The sequence below is a fragment of the Sebastes umbrosus genome, chromosome 6, assembly GCF_015220745.1.
Source record: "Sebastes umbrosus isolate fSebUmb1 chromosome 6, fSebUmb1.pri, whole genome shotgun sequence".
NCBI lineage: Eukaryota > Metazoa > Chordata > Actinopteri > Perciformes > Sebastidae > Sebastes > Sebastes umbrosus.
In genome coordinates, this window is record NC_051274.1 from 18,903,320 (window position 1) to 18,911,788 (window position 8,469).

Below are 8,469 nucleotides of genomic sequence, written 5' to 3' on the forward strand. Positions count from 1 at the left end.
GTCCTGATGGCACTTTTAAAGCAAAAACTAATTAGCAAATCCAAGTTGATCTGGCATTAGTCATATCAGGCCAATTAAAAGCACAGTCCTACTGTACATGTTAATGGCAGCGAAGTGGAATAATTGTATGTTGAGCAGGGGAGAGAATGTTAAACAGGCCTTGTTAGCAGCACTTTAGCACTCTAGCCAGAGTCCATGCCTGGATTACAAAACTCTACAAAGCAGGATAATGTTCGTCAGAAACACACACACACACACGTTTGAAAGCCACAAACGACAACTCTATCCATTAATTAGAGTGTCGCCATCAATTCCACGGGGTCAGGTCTGATACTTATAGCTAAAGAAGAGAAATATATTCCAGGGAAAATTGTGGTTTTATGTTTCGGTAATAATATTAAACAGGGATCCAAATATTGGCAGGAGCTCACAGGTCAGATGTTACGCATGTATCGGTGGGAGAGAACCATTTTCTGCTCCACACGCTGTTTCTGCGGTCAACATGAGGTTGTGGAGACAGTATTTGTGTGGTATCGAGTAGAGAAAGGTGTCGAGTCTTTCCAACCTTCCTCTCTGTGTGTTTTTTATAAACGCAGGAGTTTAGATTGAGACAGACAGCGCTGACACACGCAGACTAAACTGTGCTGCACAAAAAAAGCGACAGAATAACAAGGGCTAGAACTCTTTTGGAGTGGATGTCTGTTTCATCACCCCTCCTCCCTCCTTCTCCCCGTTCTCTCTCCTTCACGTTCCCTCTTCTCCTTCCCCTCTCTCTGCCTCCCTCGTCTCCCTCTCTCACCTGAGCTTTGATATGGAAATCTCTCACCAGCCACAGCCTGAGGCTAGTTGACTGTTTCTAAAGATGTATTTGCTCAAAGCCACTCAATTTCTCATCAAATGCTCACACTGTGTGTATAAAAGACAAACTCTTTCACTGGGAAAATAACAACTAACAACCGCGTACTTATACAAGGCTTTCAGCAGTCTGCAAACCCCAGACTTCAACAAAGAGGTTTCTCTGAGCCCAAACCTTCAAGTTCTTAATAGCTTATATACATTTGTCTAAAAAGATGGTGATCCTTGTGCAAAGTGGAGAGCTGAGATTGCTAACTATCTTGTCGATAGAGATACTTCACACTGGTTTACCAGTCCTGTGCTGCTAATTATACCACATTAAGAATGCCCAACCTACACGTCTACTAGGGCTGTGTATTAGCAAGAATCTAGCGTTACGATACCTGTCATGATACTGGGGTAACGATTCAATATATTGCGATACTGTAAGCAAGGCAATATACTGCGATTTAAAAAAAAAAATTTAAGGAAAGCTGTCATAGTATAAAGAACACACCAGAAATAAACCATTTTAGAATAGGCAAAAATAACACATTTATACTGCATGCAAAAAATGGCATGGTTTTTGCCCAAATCTGCATGTGATTATCATAAAGTAGGCATGTCTGTAAAGGGGAGACTCGTGGGTACCCATAGAACCCATTTTCATTCACATATCTTGAAGTCAAAGGTTAAGGGACCCCTTTGAAAATCGCCAGAATATAGTGTAAGTTTGGAGCATTATGTAGCCTCCTTCTCTAACATGGTTGGTAGCAATGGATTCCTTAGGTTTCTTAGTTTCATAGGATGCCAGTAACTTTACTCTAGCTTTAAAACCGCTACAACCTCCGAAAGATCGTATAGTGGCCGGGCCGGACGGCAGGCCGAGAGATTTTCAAGAGATTAATTAAAAATCAATAGTGTTTTGGAGAATCGATACAGTATCGCACAACATAATATCGCGATACTCATGTGTATCGCTATTTTTTTACACCCCTAACGTCCACAACACCGAGCCAAATAAAAGTGACAACTGGAAACCATTCAACAACAAACAAAATAATTTGCAAGAGATTTAGAAATAAGTGAATCATTTAGAAATAAGTCAGAGAGTCTGTTTTTGCGAAGACAAAATATTTAGTCAGTTTCTGGTAAAAAAGAATGCAAATCACGCAAACAACAATAATCAGTCCCATGTCAACTCATTACCAGAGAGGAACGATATCAGCGGTTGATGTTTTAGAATACGCTCTTGTGTGTGAATCACTGTCACGCAGATCAATGTGATCTTTCAAAAACAAAAATTTCAACAGGGAGGAAAAAAACGATATTATAAATACAGATGTTTTTCTCTTAATTCCTGCATGGATTATAAAAGGTTTCACTCATGAATATCCTAACACCTAAAGTGATTCGTTTAGAGTTAATTGAAAATGTAAAGCTTTATATATACCTGTATTATATAAAAGACATTGTTGCTAACCGCTCTATATACAGAGAAACATTAGCACTAATTAGAAAGCAGAAATTTCCATCCGTTCCTTTGTTCTTTCATCAACACCAGACAGAAACCTATGCACTACCTGACGTGCAAAACAACCGCCGTCATCACTTCACTTGTTGCAACATTTGTTTTGACAGCATCTGAACAAGTGCAAACGTACAGTGAATAAAACCAACAATTAGGAGCGCACAAAAAAGAGGAGATGCACTTGTTAGATTTCAAGGCTGGCCCGACTTTGGACATTGATGCAGCTGGTAAGTGATGTTAGGAAATGTCGTAAATTCCAGAAAAATAACTGATGACGCCGATGAGCATTGTGTGATCACGAGGCGCTGGTTGGAAAGAGCCGATCTGCCTCGCATTCCTAAATAAAAGAAAAACACACCCTGATGAAAGCACACAAACTTGAAATCCCTCATCTGTTTCCTCAGGAATGTGTGATCTAAAAAAGGTGTTTTGCAATATCAACAACTCCTAAGAAAAATTCTGACATCTTGCCATTTTTTCACTGCACAAACCCCCTCCTCCCTTTCCATTTATTTTTAGCAACAATCAAATTACAATTTTTTGCTCCTGGACTTTCAATTCTTACTCGTAGATTATAAAAAAATTAGAGGCAAAGCTGTGAATTACCTTCCAATTTAAAATTCAGGGACAAAAGAACAAAAGGAAAGAACAAGAGAGCTTATTGCTTTCATTGACATCCTATCTAGTGTGCAGGTGCATGCATGCGTGCACACACACACACACACATACACACATACACACTTGCACAGCTATGAAATATTAACACCTATGTGAAAAGACGAGTGGGGTGGTGGAGTGTATTTCTGTGTGGTTTGAGAAAGGGATGGCTTCAACTCACCTGTTCTGTCTGCTGGGGGGGTGGGGATGAGGATGTCAGATAGGTGGATACGGAAGACAGCTGTTACACACAAACACACCCATACACACATCCCCCACAGTGTCCGGGTAACCCCATGGGGATTAGGAACACCTGTATTCAGCACTGCACAATGAGCTATAGAGGCAGTTAAGCTAAAAAGCCCTGGGAGTTATTAGGGGATGGGGGATGGAGCTGCTTTGGGTACGGTGGGATGGGGGGGTTTAATGTGTGCCAAACTGTCTTGATACAAAATCAGACGTGAGAATGATAATATTCACAACGTGACAAACGGAAGACAGGGTTGTCAGAAAACTCCAGAGAGACGTGGCGTGTCATGTAAGATGTGTACACGCGAGTGTAAACGGTTCACTTTGCAGCGTGTTAGCCAAACAGGTGTTCCCATTAACAAGTGAGCGCCGAGGGGGGATCGGGACGAGAAAACTGGCAGAGAGAGATAGAGACAGAGAGATGAATGGAGTACAAGGTTGCTAACAGGGAACAAATGAGTCTTTATGGGGCATTTGCCCTCTTTCCTCTATTTTTAGGGAACGTATACACTAGATTAGATACTGTAATGTTTATTGTCAGGTTGTCTATAAACACACTAAATCCCCAGGGTTTGGCGTATAGCTGAAGCAGACTAACCTGCTACCACACAGTTCAGCCCACAACCTGCATGGGAGTACCACCTACATACCAGCAGGCTTACACACACACACAGAGAAGAGGAAGGTGTCACGAGCTCCAAACATGACTCCTTACCCAAACCAAAGCCCCTCTCCGTCTCACTTTCTCACCCTCTTTTTTCACACCCTGCCACACCCTCACCGTTTCCCACAAACTCTGGATAGTATTCAGTGTCACAAGCTCCACCACCTTCAACAAACACCTATGCAACTTCGGCTTTAAAACTGAAAATAAATTTAACTCGCTTATCTTGTTTAATCAACTTTGAAAAAAAGAAAAGAAGAAAAAAGGTCCATTCATGAGAGATAACACAAGTGGGAACGTGCTTTAAAATCCCTCCTTTGCAATCCCACAAGCAGACGAGCAGCTAATATTTTTTCCATCTTTTCGGCCGATTCTCGCCTACACTCCTCCTCCACTCCTCCTCGTAGCTGCTGTCTTGGTCTGTATTATATTTCCCCCCGTGGAACACACAGATGGAGAAGGTGCAGCAGACACACAAAAACACACACATACATGTCCACTGCTCTTGTGATGGTAATACTACACAGCTCTACCTCAGTGGTGCAGCAGCAGGGGGGCAAACCTTCAGTATATACTCAAAGCATTCCAGTCCTGCAGGGCCGAGATGCCCAAGGTGTGGCAATACCATTAGAGTTGAGGATTGTAAACATTAAAAAGCAAAGATCTTCTGCTCATAATGTGCACAGATCAGGGTGCCGCAGTAGCTCATAGATGTACCGAGGCTGTATCCTTATCGCAGCGGCCTAGGGTTTGTATCCGACCTTTGACCCCTTTGCTGCATGTCATTCCCCCTCTCCCCCGTTCATATCTATCTCTGTCACTATCAATAAAAGGCATAAAATCCCCAAAAATAATCTAAAAAAAAAAAAATGTGCACAGATGGACACACATGCAAACACACGAGGCCCAGTAATTGAATTACAGAATAAAAAGACGTTGGAGGGTTTATCATATCAAGCGCCAACCCCTTAACTCTGTAGAAGGAAGGACAAAACAAGCAGACAAATCCAGTGAGGTTTAAGACAATTTGGGGAAAAAAACACTAGATGGGTCTCTTAATCCCAAAGATCCAGTTAGCCACTGTCTAACAGAGGAAAAACTCTCAGATCTAACCGGGCTGCTGAAAACTGAGAGCACTTAAAAACCAAAGTCAAAAATGTCTGGCTGGCACTGTTAAGTTCCTCAAATTAAAATACAGAAAACACACAGACTATATTCTGATACAGCAGCTCCCTGGAGGGATCTCCTGCAGAATGTGTGGAGAGGTTTCATTTGCTTAGAGTTACTACAACAAGGCTTTGCATCATATAACAAGTGTGTCAATAAGCTTGTCTCACATGATCAAAAAAAAGTTTGCAAACACCAGTGCAAAGAAGATGATTACAGGTGAGGTGTCACTTTTTTCCATTTAGCATTTGTTGCAGACTCACCTGGCTGCAGGCTGTTGTACTGGAGGTGCACCACACACACATTGCTCTCTGCACAGAGCGTGAATGAAGCGGGGTTATTTCCCCTTTCTCATATTGAAAGCATGGTAGAAAATGGAGGAAGAAGACGGAACTGACCGGTTTGAGAGGGCAGACAGCAGACACACACACACACACACACACAGAGAGAGAGGAGACAGACAGAGAGAGAGACGCTTTCAGTCTCAGTCGCCAATAAAACAGCAAACACTTGACGCCACACTTTTCAACTCTCGATCAGATGATGATCACCTCAACAATTAGGAAAAAAAAAATACTCGAGAGCACCATCAATGCAAACAAACCCCCCCCTTTCCTCCTCTTCCTCCTCCTCCTCCTCCTCCTCCTTGTCTTGTCTGGTACTCTAGGGTTGGGTGTTGACGCAGCAGAAATTTCCAGCTGGAGAAATCCCCCTTTTGGAGGTTAATCGAGGGGAGAAGGAGGAGGAGGAGGAGGAGGAGGAGGAGGCTTTTTAAGCCCTTGTCTTCCAGCCTTTCTGAGCGCTTTCATTTTGAATCCCCTCCAGACGGCTGCACGGAGCATCATCATCATCATCACCCTTTTTTTTTATTTTTGCAGTGTGGCTGCATGTGCACGACAATTTAACCCCCAAATGTAGGTTGTTGGAAAAACTTTGCAAATTTCACCAGTTTCACCAAAACTCGATCAGCTGGCATTAAAAACCCCCAACAGAGCATGATTTATGTGTCTAAGTGTCATCTTGAGGGGTATTTATTATTATTATTATTATTATTATTATTATTATAAAAGTACAGCCTGCAAGGTGTAAAAAACAGGTGGATGATTCATTCCAAAATAATATTCTTCCTTTCTTTATAACGCACCATTTAAAAAAAAAGTATTTCCCTTTCAGAGTGCTCAGAATTAGAAAGTAGATATCAATCGCATTTTTTTCCCCCCTTACATTGTAAACCTGTCTGTGTTCCTGCAGAAATGTGTGAAATCCCGTCAAAACGACTGACAGCTTCTCCAAAATATCAACACGCGCAATAAGACAGCTGGCTGTCACGTATGGAACAGGTAGGTAGGCGGACTTTGAGACTGTCGCCTGCTCGCTCACTCACTCGCTCGGCTATTTAGCTGTCAAAATACACTCATGCCGTGGCTAACATGATGCCAATGGACTGGAATATATATATTTAAAAGCAATCAGACAGACAAACAGGCCTTCATATATATACAATGCCACGATTGCGAAGAGTGTCATGTCTCCAACCTGTGCGCCCATAAACTCCCATCAGCTGTGAGACGCGATTGCTCTTAGAAAACTAATTGTTGACATGATACCAAAAAGGCATGCGATGTTCGTCTGCCTCCGTCTGTGAATGAAACCTCTCAAAACCTGCAATGCTACCTCTATCTAACATGAGGAAGTCAGACACATACCTGTTACCCCATGGGGTCTGGGGTGGACACGGTGTCGGTCCTCTTCGGAGTCCAAATCTAGCTTGTGACAGCCCCAGAGAGAAGAAAGAAAAGGAGGGGATGTCCAAAAGCACCGCTGTCCTTCCTCTCCTCTTGTGTATGCTTTTTCTTGAAGTGTTATTCCCCCTGTTTTCTTCCCACTCCCCTCTCTTCTTCTTCCTCCACCAGCCCCTTTTTCTCTCTTTCTCTCTTTCTCCCTCCCCTGCTTTTCCGCGTCTTGGTATCAGGAGCCTCCACCTCCTCCTCCTCCTCCTCCTCCTCTGTGCATGTCTATGTCTCTCTCTCTCTTTCTCTACCTCTCTCTCTCTCTCTCTCTCTCTCCGTGTCCCCGTATCTCCTCTCTCTTCTTTCTCTCTACTGGGCAGAGTCAGGAAATGAGACAACGTGAACGCACACACCATCCATCTCATCTATAGTCCCACTCTTATCAGAATCCCCTCAGGCAAATTCTGTCATTTAATAGGCTAATACATGACAAATTATTATGAATAATAATATGTTATTATAGTATTCAGTGTTGTGATGTAAACAGGGTGGTTGTCATGTGTGGTTTCATGGGGGGGCTTCTGGTTTGTGCGTCTGTTGCCATAGGGCTCAGTGAGGACCTTACTGGGGCTTACTGTAACTTACCCCCTCTTGTGGCACAAACAAGAACACACCAGTCAGTCATATTGGAAAAAAAAAAAAAAAGAAAGTGGACTGACATTTACAGTTTGACACAGTTTGGCTGGAAAACACCTCTGAGAGCCATGTGATGTGCAGCAAGCAGGCCAAGTTTTGGCAAAAAGTCTGGGGTAATTCCACCACAGCCTGACCGCTCTGCTTCAAACACAATGGATTTTTGTTATTAGTACGCTTTTGTTTTAAGTTATGGGGGAAATTATGAGGTGGCAAACTTGTTTTAACGTCTGTGAGAGACAATAGAGAGAGGAATATGTGGGAAGTACTTTCCTAAACAGATAGAAATAGTTCATGTATCGCAATACTTCCCGGTGTACAGGACTGTACCTGCAATCAGAATCAACTAGATTGGCCAAAAGGCTCAGAGTGGGAGAAGTACACGGACACTTTACTCATGTAAAAGTACCAGTATAACAATGTAAAAATACTCTGTTACAAGTAAATGTCCCGAAGACATAATTTAAAACAAAAATATATTTCATATTTATCAACAAAATATAAAGAAAGCATCAAAAATGGAAGTACTCATTTTGCAGATAAATGACACCTGAGACTTAATATGACATCATTAGATTGTTGATACAGATTCATCAATTTGTAAACAACATTTAATTGTTGCAGATGGTCGAGGTGTGTCTAGTTTCAAATACTTTATATACAGTTTGGTAGTTTAGTCCAGTGGTTCCCAAACTAGGGGTCGGGTCCCTCCAAAGGGTCAAGATAATGTAAGCGGTCAGGATCTTTAACAATGTGTTGTATTTTATAAGCTTATCATATGTTCCTGAAAAGTTACTGTAGCTGTCGGATAAATGTAGTGGAGTAAAAAGTAATATATAATATACAATATTTTCCTCCCAAATGTAGCGGAGAAGAAGTATACCACCCTTTTCTCATTCGGCGTTCGATACTGCCGCACACGGCACCCGGTATGCAACGCACTG

General features: G+C 42.2%; 1 protein-coding gene across 1 annotated transcript in view; it reads right to left on the bottom strand.

Moving 5' to 3' along the window:
- zbtb46 (zinc finger and BTB domain containing 46) overlaps positions 1-7,229 on the bottom strand; it is a 65,252-nt gene extending 58,023 nt beyond the window's left edge. The window contains exon 1 of the mRNA XM_037772216.1: positions 6,809-7,229. The gene's annotated coding sequence lies outside the window, so the exon portion shown is untranslated. The remainder of the gene's footprint in view (positions 1-6,808) is intronic.
- Positions 7,230-8,469: the final 1,240 nt, after the last annotated feature.